The sequence below is a fragment of the Jaculus jaculus genome, chromosome 4 (genome assembly GCF_020740685.1).
Source record: "Jaculus jaculus isolate mJacJac1 chromosome 4, mJacJac1.mat.Y.cur, whole genome shotgun sequence".
NCBI lineage: Eukaryota > Metazoa > Chordata > Mammalia > Rodentia > Dipodidae > Jaculus > Jaculus jaculus.
Window position 1 is genome coordinate 109,386,576 of NC_059105.1, and position 13,982 is coordinate 109,400,557.

Below are 13,982 nucleotides of genomic sequence, written 5' to 3' on the forward strand. Positions count from 1 at the left end.
ACACAGATGTATATATAGCATATATAATCTATATGCTAGAGATGTTATATATATCCTACTTGAATGTAGGCATATGCCATGCATACCTTGGCAAGTTTAAGAATGTGGTAATTAGATAAGATATGGATAAATGATCATCTTGGCTTTCATTTACCATTTAAGGTATTGTTATGATATATAATACTTTCTAATTAGAAAATAAAGAAAAGAATTAAAGAATAAAACAGATTTAAATTGACATCCATCTTTCTCTTTCAGGGTGGGATATATTAGGCAATAAGAGCTAAGTTCTAGGATGTCCCATGGAATATCTGAGAGTCACATCTGGCCCCATGGGACACTGAGTTTATGTACATCTAATACCTAATTGAAAAGGAACATTCAGATGACTGGGGCAGCTATCCTCCCTTGGCTGTAGGACTGTGACCAACCTGTGGCATATATCTATGGGCTAGGAGCAGACTATCCTTCCAGATGGGATGTGTGGGGATGCTTGGCATCGAGCAGGGGAGGGCTGCTTGTGCTTTGGCCATAGCGAAGAAGTAGATATTAGTGGAGATGACACTGTAGTGGATGAAACAAAGTATCTGATTTGGTAACATTATTTTGTAAACATTATTTCTATGTTTCCCAGGCTGCCCTGGGGCTGGTACTCCAGCCTCAGTATATGGAGTAGCTCACCATGTGGAATAGCTGGGACTACATGTATGACCCATCTGGTTAAGGCAGAATTCATTTCCCAAGTCATTCATATGCTGGGGCTTAGGGTCCAACTGAGGAATGAACCTGAGTTGACTGCCTTCCTTTTGGAAATGACAGTCAAGTTGGGGATGGGCACAAGAAGGATCAAACCAGCAGAGAGTGAAATCATCCATAGCCATGATGGCCCTGAAGGAAGCCCATTGGGACCCCTGCCCATGAAAATCCACATCCAGATGCAATAGCAAGTCTTTCTGAGTAGAGTATTTTAGTCTAGCCAGGCATGAAAAAGAGGTTGCCAGCAGGGTCCTGATACGCATGGGCAGATCTCACAGGAGCAATAGAGCTGGCGAGTGTATATTGTCTGCAGAGCCTCTATCTGGCCTCGGGGTCTGGCTGACACATGGAGAGGCACTCAGCACACATGACCTTCTCTATGGCTTGTGTCCAGGAGTTTGCCAGATGAATAAGGTGTGCTTAGAAATACAACATAATGATGTGACACTCCTCATAGCAGCTAGTGATGAAAGATTTGTTGAATGAGCACTAAAAAAATGAATGTTTCACTTTTGGAAGCATTGTATCTTTCTTTCTAAACTTGTTTTAGACTTCAGTTAAATGAAAAATCAGTCCATTTAGATGTATTTTCACTAAAAGACCAAGCTAAGAGTGGTGACAATAGTTATATGTTTAGCCTAGAGGAAAGAGATGAAAGGCCTTGCATGGATCTTATGAAGTAGATTCACAAATGGGACCCATCTCATCCTCCTCATTGTTCAGCGTATTAGCCTGGGCAGATATTCACATTTCCTCACTTGGTGCAGAAAAGGATAGGAGATGCACAGTGCCAGGATCACCTCCACACACATTCCCATGTTCTGGAAAGGTTTTTGAGCCCAAGGCTAATGGTCAAAGTTGCCATGTTTGGAATTACTTGGACTTCATCCAGTGTCCTCAGAAGACCTGGTTGTAAGAATCTGTGGTGAGTGAGAAGGAACTTATGGGTAGTCTTGACTGTCCCACTTGTAGGCAGCCAGCTCAGGGTGGTGTGTGCTCTCTGGGTGGAAGGAAGACCTACTTCTAATCTGGCTCTCTGGCCACTGAATATCCACACCCTAGACTTAAGCAGGCCTCCAATATCCTGAGATTAGGATGTGGGCCAAGGATATCAGTAAAAATTTCACCATTATCATCATTCCAAAACTTACAACTTTGTGGCTGTGATAATTGTAGATGGTGCTTCCTGTCCACAAATTAGCATCTGGGACCCCTGTCATCCTGCCTTGAGCTGGAAGTCTGCTTTGACCATTAGGTCACTCCTTATTTTCTGAGGTTTGTCAGGTATGCCAGCATTTTGGGACACACATATGTGTTTAGTTTAGCTAATGGAGTTTAGCTAGTGTGGGTCTCTCCAAAGATTCTGCATCTATTAGTAGGATCCTACTGGTAATAGTTTTGGGGAAAACCAATTCCTTGCAACTTAATCATCTTCATGCAGAGTACAGTAGTCCTTGTTTAAGGTCTAATTAAAGGAACTCACAGTCTGTGAATCTACTTCTTTATATGAATGGTAAGCTGTGAATTTGGCATTTGAAGTTACCTAGGCCTTTGAGGCACAGAGACAGATGTGGGCTTTGGTATTAGTTAGATCTGGGTTCGTAACCTCTCTCTGTCCTTCTTGCCCTGAGACTTTAAAGTAGAGTTTGCTAAAGCTATGTAATAAACTTTCAAGTTATTTTCTTGTTGCTGTTTCAAAATACCAACCAGAATCAGTTTATATAAGGTAAAGGGCTTAGTTTGGCTTACTGCTGCAGTGGGTAGAGTTCACTATAGTGGTGAAAGTATAACAGGCTGGAGTTGGAAGATGGAGTCACATTGTCAGACCAGAAAACAAGAAGCAAAGAGAGCAATACATGGGGCACAGCTATAACACCCTATGCCCCCCACACCTGTGACACTCTTCCTCTAGCTAGGGTCCATCTCCTCAATTTTCCACAACTTTCTGACACAGCACCATCAGCTGGGGATTAAGTACTCAAATGCATGTATCTATGGAGACCATTTTATATTTAAGCCACCGTATGGGGTCCTACCCTCTATTTCATAGCATATTGGGAGGGCTAGGAGAGGGCATTAAAATATGTACCACACATGAGGAGCTCAGACATTCATCTCCAGGCCCCTGTACTCTTAGTAATAACATGGGTTCCTCTCCAAGTAGAACATTCTTTGGAGCAGTGTCCTAACCATTTGCTTTTATTTGGACATCCAAAGAGAAGTGAAATTCCTGTTTGCTTTGCACTAAATTGACTTTACACTTTGAAAGTCAGAAAAGAAAGCTTATAGTAGCTAAAAAAAAGAGCCTCTTCAGTCTGCAATGGACACCATCAAAGAAAGTTTCTTTTAACATACATTATTGTAAATGGAGCTCCACTCACCAGGTATTTATAAGTATTAGCAAGAGAAATCAGCACAGTGGTTAACAAGCCCAGAGACATTTCTCTCATGTACTGTGGGATGGCATAGGCAGGGAGACCTGTTAACTCTGTAACATGGTTTGGAGACTCCAACATGAGCAGCTGTGGGCATGGTTTCTCTTGGCCCTGGGTCTACTCTGGAACCTGTCAGGACTCCCAAGTAGCTGGTCCTTGCAGGCAGCCCTCTTTGAAGTCCACAGGGGTTCTTTGAATGAAAACATGCACAACGGGGTGTTGACTCAGATAAGAATAAGGCCTTATGTAATGGGGGAATAAAGGTGCTTCTCACCCCAAATATTAGCTTTTGAGCCTGGAAACTAGGGTTTGATCATGAAATAAAAGAACCCTTCCTTCCCTTCCACTGCTAGAACTTCTCCATCCTTGTACTCATGAGATGTTAAGCCTGCTAATTGCTGGAGAGCTCCAATTAAGCTACTGATTCAGAGAGTTCAGGGCTCCAGTTTTTGCCTTAAGTATATCAATAGAACAAACATTCTCAACTCCAGGGTAACTTGCTAAATAAAAGAAGAGTAAATATTACCCTCTTGAAACATCACTCATTGAGTGTGACAATTTCGAAACATATCTCTATTGGAGATGTTAGAGGCATTTTTTGGGGGGTGGGGGTGGAAAATGTAATTGCCAATGGAGCATAAAGCTGCAATTTGCAGACAGGTTAAGTAAATTAAATCACTCACTGTCTTTTTTTTCCAATGGCTTTAAAAGTTAAAGGTAATTTGCAAAGAAAATGCTCAGTTTGAATTGGCTTGTAATATCTGTTAATGATCTTTAAAAAAATCCACTTATTCACAATTCTCTCCCAGAGGGAATTCCAATGTGCTATCAGAAAAAATTTCTAAAGTCTGAAATGTCATTAGCTAGTGATTTCTTTCAAGCAAAGAGCCTTGGAAAAAATAAATTATATAAGGTATACAAGTGCACAGGACAATCATTTTGATGAATAATATCTGTGTTTTTCATAATGTTTCATATCCCAAAATGCAACAATTGAAATGCAAGCTGCTAAATTATAGAGGTGTCTTTTGAATTACTTCTGTGTAGGCATACCTTCTGTTTATTTCACACATATATTGAGTTCTTCCATATATTTATAGATTGTTGATGTAAAAACAGTGGTGTTCAGAACAATTTTGATTATATTCATTGCACTTAACTTTTGGAAACACAAGATGTTACCTAAATACAGGTTTGCAGGTGCTGCTACCCAGGCAGAGACAACAACCCTTGTCCTGACAGCATCCTGCGTCCTGGCCCCATGCCGGACGAGGCACAGATACTGCAGGTCATAGGAGCTGTGAAATATCGGGTAACAAGGTCTGTGAAAGGCTACTTCAAAGGGAAAATTTTCTTCCTGACCTGGCTGGCCTGCAGCTTTTACCTGGAAGCAGAGGAGGTTTTGTAATGCGATACTGGTCAGTGTAAGTGCATATCTACATTTGGCTGCCATAAAGAGCTGTTTTCAGGGAACAGGATTTTATTAACCATTGCCTACAGGTTCATAATGTATGATAAAACTTTCACAGGATAGTATTTTTTATGTAGTTACTTACATGTGTGTTACCTTTTAATCTCATTTTACATATTAAGACTAGAAATGACATGGGCCTTCAACAAGCCCTTCATTACTGTCATTATTTTGCACATGAGACCTTTACTTGTATCTGTCTCTCTCTTCCTTTCTGAGCTCTCACATATTACCTACCTTTTAACTTGACTACAGAGGGCAGTTTTATTCATTCTCTTTCATGAAGAAAGCTTTCTCTTCTTCCAAGTCCGGTTGGCCTACAGTCACATGCATCGTTCTTCCTATTTTCTGCTTTGTATCTGATATCATGGAGCAAAAAGAACTGACCTAGTCATCTAATTACAAACTGACTGGAGGTATTCTAAGGTTTGGATGCATCTTAAATGTGTCCCTGGAAGGTTCATATGATAGAAACTTGGTTTTCAATGGAGCAACATTGGTAGATGGTGAGACTTTTAAGAGATGGAGCCTAATGGGAGTTTATCAGGTCACTAGAACACTGCCCACAGAAGGGATTATCACAGTTCTTAAGGCATTCCAGTCACCCTCCTGTCTCACCAAGTAGTCTCTCTGTCTTGCACACATGCCCACCAGCAGGCCTTCATCAGAGCTAAGCTGATGCCAGTGCCATTTCTTTCAACCTTCAGAAATGTGAGCTCAATTAATCTCTTTTCCTTAGAACATTCACAGCCTCAAGTATTTTGTTATAGCAGTGGAAATGGGCTAATAATATATTTATAAATTTTTCTTATTCCCTCTTTTTACTTTATGTAAGAAAATTCAAATCAACATTTTTTTTTCTTCTGTTTCTGTTTTTTTGAGGTAGAGTCTCACTTTATTCCAGGCTGACCTGAAATTCACTATGTAGTCTCAGACTGGCCTCAAACTCATAGCAATCCTCCAACTTCTGCCTCCCAAGTGTGAGTGTTTAGATTAAAAGTGTGTACCACCGTGCCCAGCCAAATTGACATTTGAAATGTCTAAACTGTAATTTTACTGTGGTTCCACATATAGAAAATGTAAGGAGTAAGTGCCTGAAGTGAACATATCCTGTCTCCATTCTTGCCTCCTTGCCCACTGGACAAGAAACGCATATGGCTAATATTCCCAACTGCCCCTGTCATGGAATTCTACTTTCCTTCTTGAACTTTTCTGTATATTGACTTTTGACATCATAGATTTCTTTTTCTTTTTTCTTTTTGAAGTATATATAAATGGAACCACACAAGAAGTATTCTTTTTAAAAAAAATTAGGGCTGGAGACACTTGCCTGTAAAGCCCAAGGACGCAGGTTCAATTTCCCAGTACCTATGTAGGCCAGGTGCACAACATGATGTGTGCATCTGTAGTCCATTTGCAGTAGCTAGAGACTCTGGAGTGCCTATTCTTCCTCTTTATCTGCCTCTTCCCCTCTCTCTCCCTTTCTCTCTCACATAAATAAATGAAATACTTGAAAAACATTTTGTTGTGGTAAAGATACTTAATGTGGCTATGTATTCTTTGGTATTGGGCTTCTTTCCCTCAGCATTATGTTATGAACTCTATGTTGTTGAATACAAGTGTATTTTTCTTTTATTTTCTTTCATTTCATTCATAAGGTACCATATACAAGCACTGTGGGCACATTCTAGTCTTTATGGATATTTTGGATGTTTTTGAGTTTTAGGCTATTTCTGAGAGTATGGCTGTAAATTTTCTTGTATACATCTTTCTGAGTGTATGCATACCCACTCTACATGTATACTAAAGAGAAAATTGCTAAACTGTATGGCATAACTATGTTAATATATAATACCAAATACTTTTTTTTTTTTTTTTTTTTTAGTTTTCTCAGAGTTTTATTGTGTAGGTCATCTGACACAATCCAAGTCAAATATTTAATATAGTGGCACTTGTGGCTTGAGGCTCAAAAGAAATTAATATTGGTGGTGACCATAATGGTTAGTGATCCTTCACTTTTTCCTCAACCATCCTTCACCTAAAAGGTCATTCAATCCAACACAGTCTAAGTACTTTCCAAAGGGACCGTGTAGCAAATACCTGACAAGTAGTTACTGAAGGAAAAAGGTTTCATTTAGCTTACAGTTTCCAGGGGAAGTTTCATAATGGGGAAAACAATATGGGAGTGGGTACCAGCTCTTTAAGCACAGAATGGTTTGTGGAACTGGGCTATACCAGCTGGGTGATTTATAAACAAAAGAAACTTACTGTTTCGATTTGCATGATGGGAAGTCAAAGCTCAAGTTTCTAGTAGATGTGTTCCTATAAGGGCTTCAGAAAAGGCACCATTTGGCTGCATCCTTACATAGTGGTAGAGGTGAGGGAGCTGGATTATGCCTATTTTGCCAGAGAAATAATCTCATTTGTGAAGGTGGAACACTCATGACTTAAGCACTTCCCAAAGTCCCCACCTCTTAATATTATTTGTGATGGTCAATCTTGACAGCCAACTTGCTAGGATCTAGAATCACCTAGGAGACAAATCTCTGGGTCTCTCTGTGATGGAGTTTCTGAAATGAGTTAACTAAAGTGGGCAGTTCTACCCTAATGGTGGGTGGTACCATTCTGTAGGCTGGAGTCCTGGAGTAAATATAAATGAAAATGAGAGTTGAATGCCAACATGCATGTCTCTGTGCTTACTTATTGTAGATTCAAAATGACCAGCTGCCTCACACTCCTGCTGCTATGACCTCTTTCCCACCATGATGCACTATTGTCTTGAACTGTGAGCGAAGATAAACTCTTCACATCTTAGGTTACTTTCGTCAGGTATTTGGTCCAAGCAATGAGCAAAGTAACCAAGATCACATTGGGCATAGGACCTCTGAGAGGACATCCAAATTCAGACCATAGCATCTGGCTGAAATTCCCCTCTCTGGATGGTTTTCTTGGCCACTCTTGACTTAAGCTCCAGACTCTCTCAGCTGTGTCTGCACCATGGGGTTTGACGTGTCCCAGCTTTTATTAGAGCTGATCTTTCTCACTAGAAGAAAAGACCCTTGGACAATCTACTCTTTAACAATAAGATCAACACAAATAGCCTGGGCCTCACTCAATTGGAGCTACTGGGTATCCTTTCTTCCCAAGTTTCTGTCTGTGAGTAGACAGATAATGAGTGCTTTGCAGGCCAAGCACAAGGTCTAAGTCACGTTTGTGTTCGTGTAACTTCCTGCATGCTTGTTGATAGCCAGTGCTCAGTAAACACCTATAGCTCTTCATAGCAGGAGCTATGGCAACTAGCTAGCTAGTTGAAGTTTCAGTTCATCTCATTTTGGAAGTCTGAAATGGAAGAAAAGAGTCAAAATGTCCTATCCAGACTGAGGCTGGAAGGCAAAGGCTGGGGAAACCCTGTAGCTATAAAGCCTCTCCTATAGAAGGGAGTCCAGTTCAGCTGATTAAAATCCTCTCAGGGTAGACTCCGGACTTTCATGCAATAGATTAGCAACAGGGCTTGTCTGTTATGTGAGATTTCTCCAGAGAAACAAATTTAAGCAATTTAAGAATTTCAGTGAAAAACAATCCTGCTTAAAAGACAAATTGAGCAAGATCACACCCTTTTATTAATAAAAGAGTTTACACAGAAACTCTTTCAGAGGGTGCGTGAGGGATTCACGAGGATCATTAAAGTCTACTAGACATTCACTTTCGCTTTGTAAAATTGGCTGCACCCTCAAGATGGTATCACATAAAAATGGAGTTCTTCTATATGAATGGGTCCTAGCTGCACAGTGGGGCCATTCATTTTATTTGGCCCTTTTATTGCAAGTACATTCTAAATTTGGCCTTAATTATTTTTCCTTTCACAAAAATATTTTGTGGGATCTTTTTGAACCCTCACTACTTCCTTCTTGCCCCTTAAAACAGAAGCCAGGAGTGTTATTTTTGTTCTCTTCTAATTAAAATAATTGCTTGGTTCCTTTTAACTAGATTCATGCAGTTATTAGCCTAATATATGGATGGGTGCCATGGGGTGCTTGAGAAACAAAATGAAAAGTGATCATGCAGCCTCACATGAAAAAGATTCCATGGTGCCAAGGAGAATGGCTGTCTTTCAGCCGGCATTTCACAAGGGCCTTGGGTAAATGTGGCTGCATGCCCGCTGAAGTAGAAGCAGAAGCACAGTCCTGCTTTTGTGAAGGTGTGCGGCCAGCACCACCATCCAAAGAGGGCCACTCAATACACTGCACATGCCACAGAGACCTGGGTCTGGTTTTCATCTCCTCTTCCACTTTGTCTTCCAGAATAACTGCAGTCCAAGGACAACTGCTCCATGCCCCCTCGGCCAGTTGGTGCTGATCAAAGGACAGCAGAGGAGAGGGTCCAAGCATCTAGAGGCGTGTGTTCATCAAGTGCTGTGAAGGTCCTCCAACAGCGGGTGCTGAAAGGTGCTACGGATAAGACTTTGCTCAAAGCTGGTGCTGTCTTGGGGGGCCAGGGCTGTCCCTGCGCTCCATTGCCCTGTTGTCTGTTCTTATGAGTACGGTTAATCCCAGAATAGACCTTCACACTGATTTCTGTACTGTGAATTGCTACTAGTGCTTTCCCATACCAAGTGGTTGTGATAGATCATGTGGGCTCAGAAGCCTAAATGTTACGGTTTGGCTCTTTGCAAAAAAAGTTTGGATTTCTGATGTCCTTCATTTTTAGTTCACTGCATCTCTACTTAATAGTACTCCAGACTATAAATTAAATTTGTAGATATTTCAGAAAATTTTATTGTTTTCTCTTTTATACTGGGGATGGAATCCAGAGCCTAACACAATTGCTGTTGTTCCCCTTTAGCCACTTGTACATATTTTTATAATGGTATTCATTTACAAAAATGCTCAAACATTTTATGATGTATGAATGCTGTGAGTATTTAGAGGAGGTGCATGGAAGGAAAGAAGAAAGAAGTATTTAGGACAAGAGTAAAGTCTGCTACAATTATCTCACTGGCAAGTCTTAGCACAGGACAGGTTCTTCCTCCTCCTGCTACCTGCAGGAGGTATATACTGTGCATGAGCTTCTAGCTTGGGTTACACCTTGATTAATTATGTCAGTGCTTTATGGTTAATATTATAGATTTCTGCTTCTTAGCCCAAAGACCAACAACCTTACTGGGTGTGGTAGCCCCACATTTATAATCCCAGTACTCCAAATGATGAGGCAGGATGACTCCAAATTTCTACCCTAGCTTAAGGTACATAGCGAGTTGCTCTATCAATAGTTGGGGACTTTTTCACCACCAGCTATTGGTCAGGAGGATCAAATGAAAGGTTGAATGTGAATGTTTGTATTTTCTAAATCATAAGGCATTTATTGAATTGGTTGTTGATAATCTCTATAGATTTAGTATATTATTATCCTATTGGGCATGTAAGGAATGAGGCAGAATGCCCAACATCTAATATCAAGACAGCATGAGTGCTGAAAGGTAGGTAAGTGACTGTACTTTCCAGGGCACCACATGGTTCTTTACATTATATGCCTTTCCAGTGTTTCAAAAATGTCCAGTACTAGGCTAGAGAGATGACTCAGCACTCAAAGGCACTACTTTCGAAGCCTCATGGCCTGGGTTCAATTCCCTAGCACCTACATAAAGCCAGATGTACTAGTTCACTTGCAGTGGCAGGAGGCCCTGGCAACCTATACTCTGTCTCTCTCTCCATTTGTCCACCTCTTTCTCTAAAATAAATAAATAAATAAAAACATTTAAAAAAAAGTTTAATCCTACACCAGGGAGGTCAGTGGTAGAGCACTGGCCTAGCATCTAGGAGTTCGTTGATGTGCTTATCAGCACTGACAAAGAAAAGTCATGTCAGTGGTTTTAGTTCTTCACTTTATTTCTTCATCCTTTACCATTATTTAGGAGATGATTATGGACTGGAAAACAATGACATTTTAGGGAAGAGTGATGTCAATGTAGGGAATACTTAGGAGACTATGGTGGTTTAAATTAGATGTTCCCTATAAATTCGTGTTTTGAATACTTTGTCTCTAGCTGATGGCAATTTAGGAGGTGGAGTCTTGATGGAGGAGGTATGTTACTGGGGGCAACTTTTCTCCAATAAGCTGCTTCTTGTCAGATGCTTTGTCCTGGCAATAAGAAGGTAATTACAACAAAGACCCTTCAAATCATTTTGTTCTTAGACTTTTGTGGCTGGAGTAGCTATTTCCCTCCAGATGTCCTTTTTGCTGGCTAAAGACTTGTTGCTTGTTTGTGATATAGATATGAGAAGGGTGAGGGGCAAAGAGAGCAATCCTGCCTGAGGTAGTTTGTATCTAGAATGTGCTCTGAAGACTCATGTGGTATAGTCTTGGTTTCCAGTGTGGCATTATTAGTATGTGCTGGCAATTTCTAAGCCTTGGAGCCCAGTATCAAGCTTCCAGTTACTGAATGTATGCTCTTGAGGGGGATTTGGGACCCTAGCCTTTTCATCTTTCTTTTTTAAAATATTTTGTTTATTTGTTGAGGGAGGGAAGGAAGGAGAGAGGGAAGGTGGAAGGGAGGGAGAGAGAGAGAGAGAGAGAGGGACAGAATGGGCATGTCAGGACCTTAGCCACTGAAAATGAACTCCAGATGCATGTATGCATGTGCCATCTTGTGCATCTGGCTTAACCTGGATATTGGGGACTTGGACCTGGGTCCTTAGGCTCTTCAGGCAAAGGCCTTAACCACTAAGCAATCTCTCCTGCCCTGCCTTTTCATCTTACTTTCACTCTGGCCATGAGATAAAGAATTCCGTTTTGCCCTATGCCCCCAGCACGATGTACTGCCTCACTTCAGGGCCCAAAGTAACAGGACTGGCCAGTTATGGACTGAAATTTCTCAAACGACAACCCTTTCCTCTTTTGAAACTGTTTATCTCAGATACTTCATTACAGTACCAAGAAACTGTCTCCATTGGGATTCTACAAATGTTGTTTTGACACCCAGCTTCATATTGTATATGTGTTTGCACATGTTTAAATGTACTAATTGCGAGTGGAAAAAGAAAGAGGGATACTGAAATGTGGACAGTAGGTCATATTAGCAACTACAGGGTAGAGACAGCCTACGCTTAATAATCTGGTGTTAACTGTCCAGCTAAACAACACATTAAATAGGTAGTGACAAGGTGGACTCATTTAGCCATGGTAATAAATATGGCCTTCATATTAATTCAGTCGTGTAATTTTTGAATGACTTTATGTTCTTAGAGGAAACAGCTTCCACTATAGTACTTAATTTTCCTTGTCATAGTAAGAATAAGTTCTTTGAAAGTTTCTATTTTGACATTTGCTATTTGAACAGAACTTTGACAATATTTCCCCTATATTCAAAGTTTATTGGCTACTTGTTCTTTTCAGATATATTTCAAAACCTGGAAAACATTGAATCATTGAAACAAAGTTACTTGTGAAGTTGCCCGATGAAAAAACCAAACATCCAGATTCTTCTATCATACACATATTGCCTTCGAAGATCTCTGAGCACTATAGTCGACAGCTCTGCGTTATCTCCGCTTTGTCCTCTCTGCTAGTAAGACGGCCACAGCCCTGCAGACTGAATATGAAGGTGGTGATATATTCTGCCACCTGTCCATGGGCAGTGCTCCTTCCCAGCTATGTCTTGCATCCAGAACTGATGTTTTGAGAAAGAGCTTGTTACACCCCCCAAAAAACTTGTTCACAATAGCACCTAGAGTCACGGCACATTTCACGTTCATCTGTAAAGGACTTGAGCACATTTATCAATGTCTTCAACTTTCTTAGACTGAATTTTATTCTATTTTATTTTGGAATACATTTATTTTTCTAATTGTATTCATTCAGCAGGTATTCTACAAAAAAACTATCACCGTGTTGAAAATGGGTTTCAGAAGGGAAATAAATGTTTTAACACAGTGCAAAATCCCACTGCCACTGCAATGAATGTGCATTTTCTCAGTGTGTGAGTTTCCCTTTCAACAATTAAGCAATATTTTAGAAGAAAGTTAAACATTTGGGTTGGAGAGATGGCTTAGCAGTTAAGGCACTTGCCTGCAAGGCCCGAAGGACCCATGTTGTCCAGATGCATAAGGGGGCACAAGAGTCTGGAGTTTGTTTGCAGTGGCTGGAGGCCCTGGAATGCCCATTTGTGCTCTCTCTCTCTCTGCCTATTTCTGTATATCTCTTTCAAAGAAATAACTAAAAACAAAATATTAAAAAATAAAAGAAGTTAAACTTTTGACACTTTAGGAACTCATTACATTAGAGTTACTACTATTAGTATGACTGTTAGGGTGTGCACTATACTTCCTGGTTATCATGTATGACTTTGGGTTCCAAAGAATGTAGGACTCAAGGAAAACCCTGTGTGCTGCTCTTTAGTGGAGTAGAAGATTAGAAGGGAATTGTGGCTAAAATGAAAAGGGTCAAATACAAGGGCACATTACTGATGTGGTCGTGAGGTATAATTGTGTTAGCTTTTTTATACTGAAAAAAATATGTGTGCTAATCAACTTACAAGCAGAGAGGGTTTATTTTGGGCATAATTTGATTATTGGATCCACTGGACCAGTTCCCCTTAGGCCTGCTGGTATGCAGAACATCATGGTGGGAGAATGTGATGGAATGGCCCTTACCTCATGGCTGGACTGCAAAAGAGAGGACAAAAAACACTCCAAAGACCTGAAGACCTTTCCAAGACACCGCCTGCTAAAGATTCTACTACCTCCCAGTAGTGTTACTCTGAGCATCAAGCCTTCAGCACATTGGCCAAGCTATTGTATTAACTGCCTGCTGGATTACCTGGTTGACATTTATCCTGGGAATCTGAGAATTTACTTTGTAGACTTCAGACCTGCAGATGCAGCAAGGGGTCTGAGATTATACTGGATTCTCTCTCTGGGTGGGTGCTAATTCCTATCCCAAGTATCCTTATAAGATAGAGGAAAGACTCATCTGATACATAGAAGACAGGGCAGCCTAATAAAAGAGACAGAGGTCAGAGAGGTGTGGACATGAACTAAGGAATTCAGGGACTCTAGGCACAAGCCATTGCATGCAGCTCACTTGCCTTGAGTTACCATGTGTGTAGTGATTTGTTGCCAGTGGCTATAGGAAACTGATGACAGAGACCACATTCTCAGGGCATGAACAAGTCTCAGGATAGACTGATGGGATGGAGGGAGAGTCGGGAAAGAATTGATTTTCCAGTTTCAACCCCTCATGGGATATGAAATTCCATTACTTCCTCCTTATCTGTAGGTTGAGTGTGACTACGTGCTGGGCTTTGTTGGGGTGCCTCATGCTCT

At 40.7% G+C, this 13,982-nt stretch overlaps 1 long non-coding RNA gene across 1 annotated transcript in view; it reads left to right on the plus strand.

Annotated features, from left to right (window-relative positions):
• The window catches only part of LOC123460067, a 58,775-nt gene extending 45,848 nt beyond the window's left edge, over window positions 1-12,927 (plus strand). Inside the window, exons 3-4 of the long non-coding RNA XR_006636774.1 lie at window positions 8,964-9,107; window positions 12,055-12,927. This is a non-coding gene — a long non-coding RNA (uncharacterized LOC123460067). The remainder of the gene's footprint in view (window positions 1-8,963; window positions 9,108-12,054) is intronic.
• The last annotated feature ends 1,055 nt before the right edge of the window (window positions 12,928-13,982 follow it).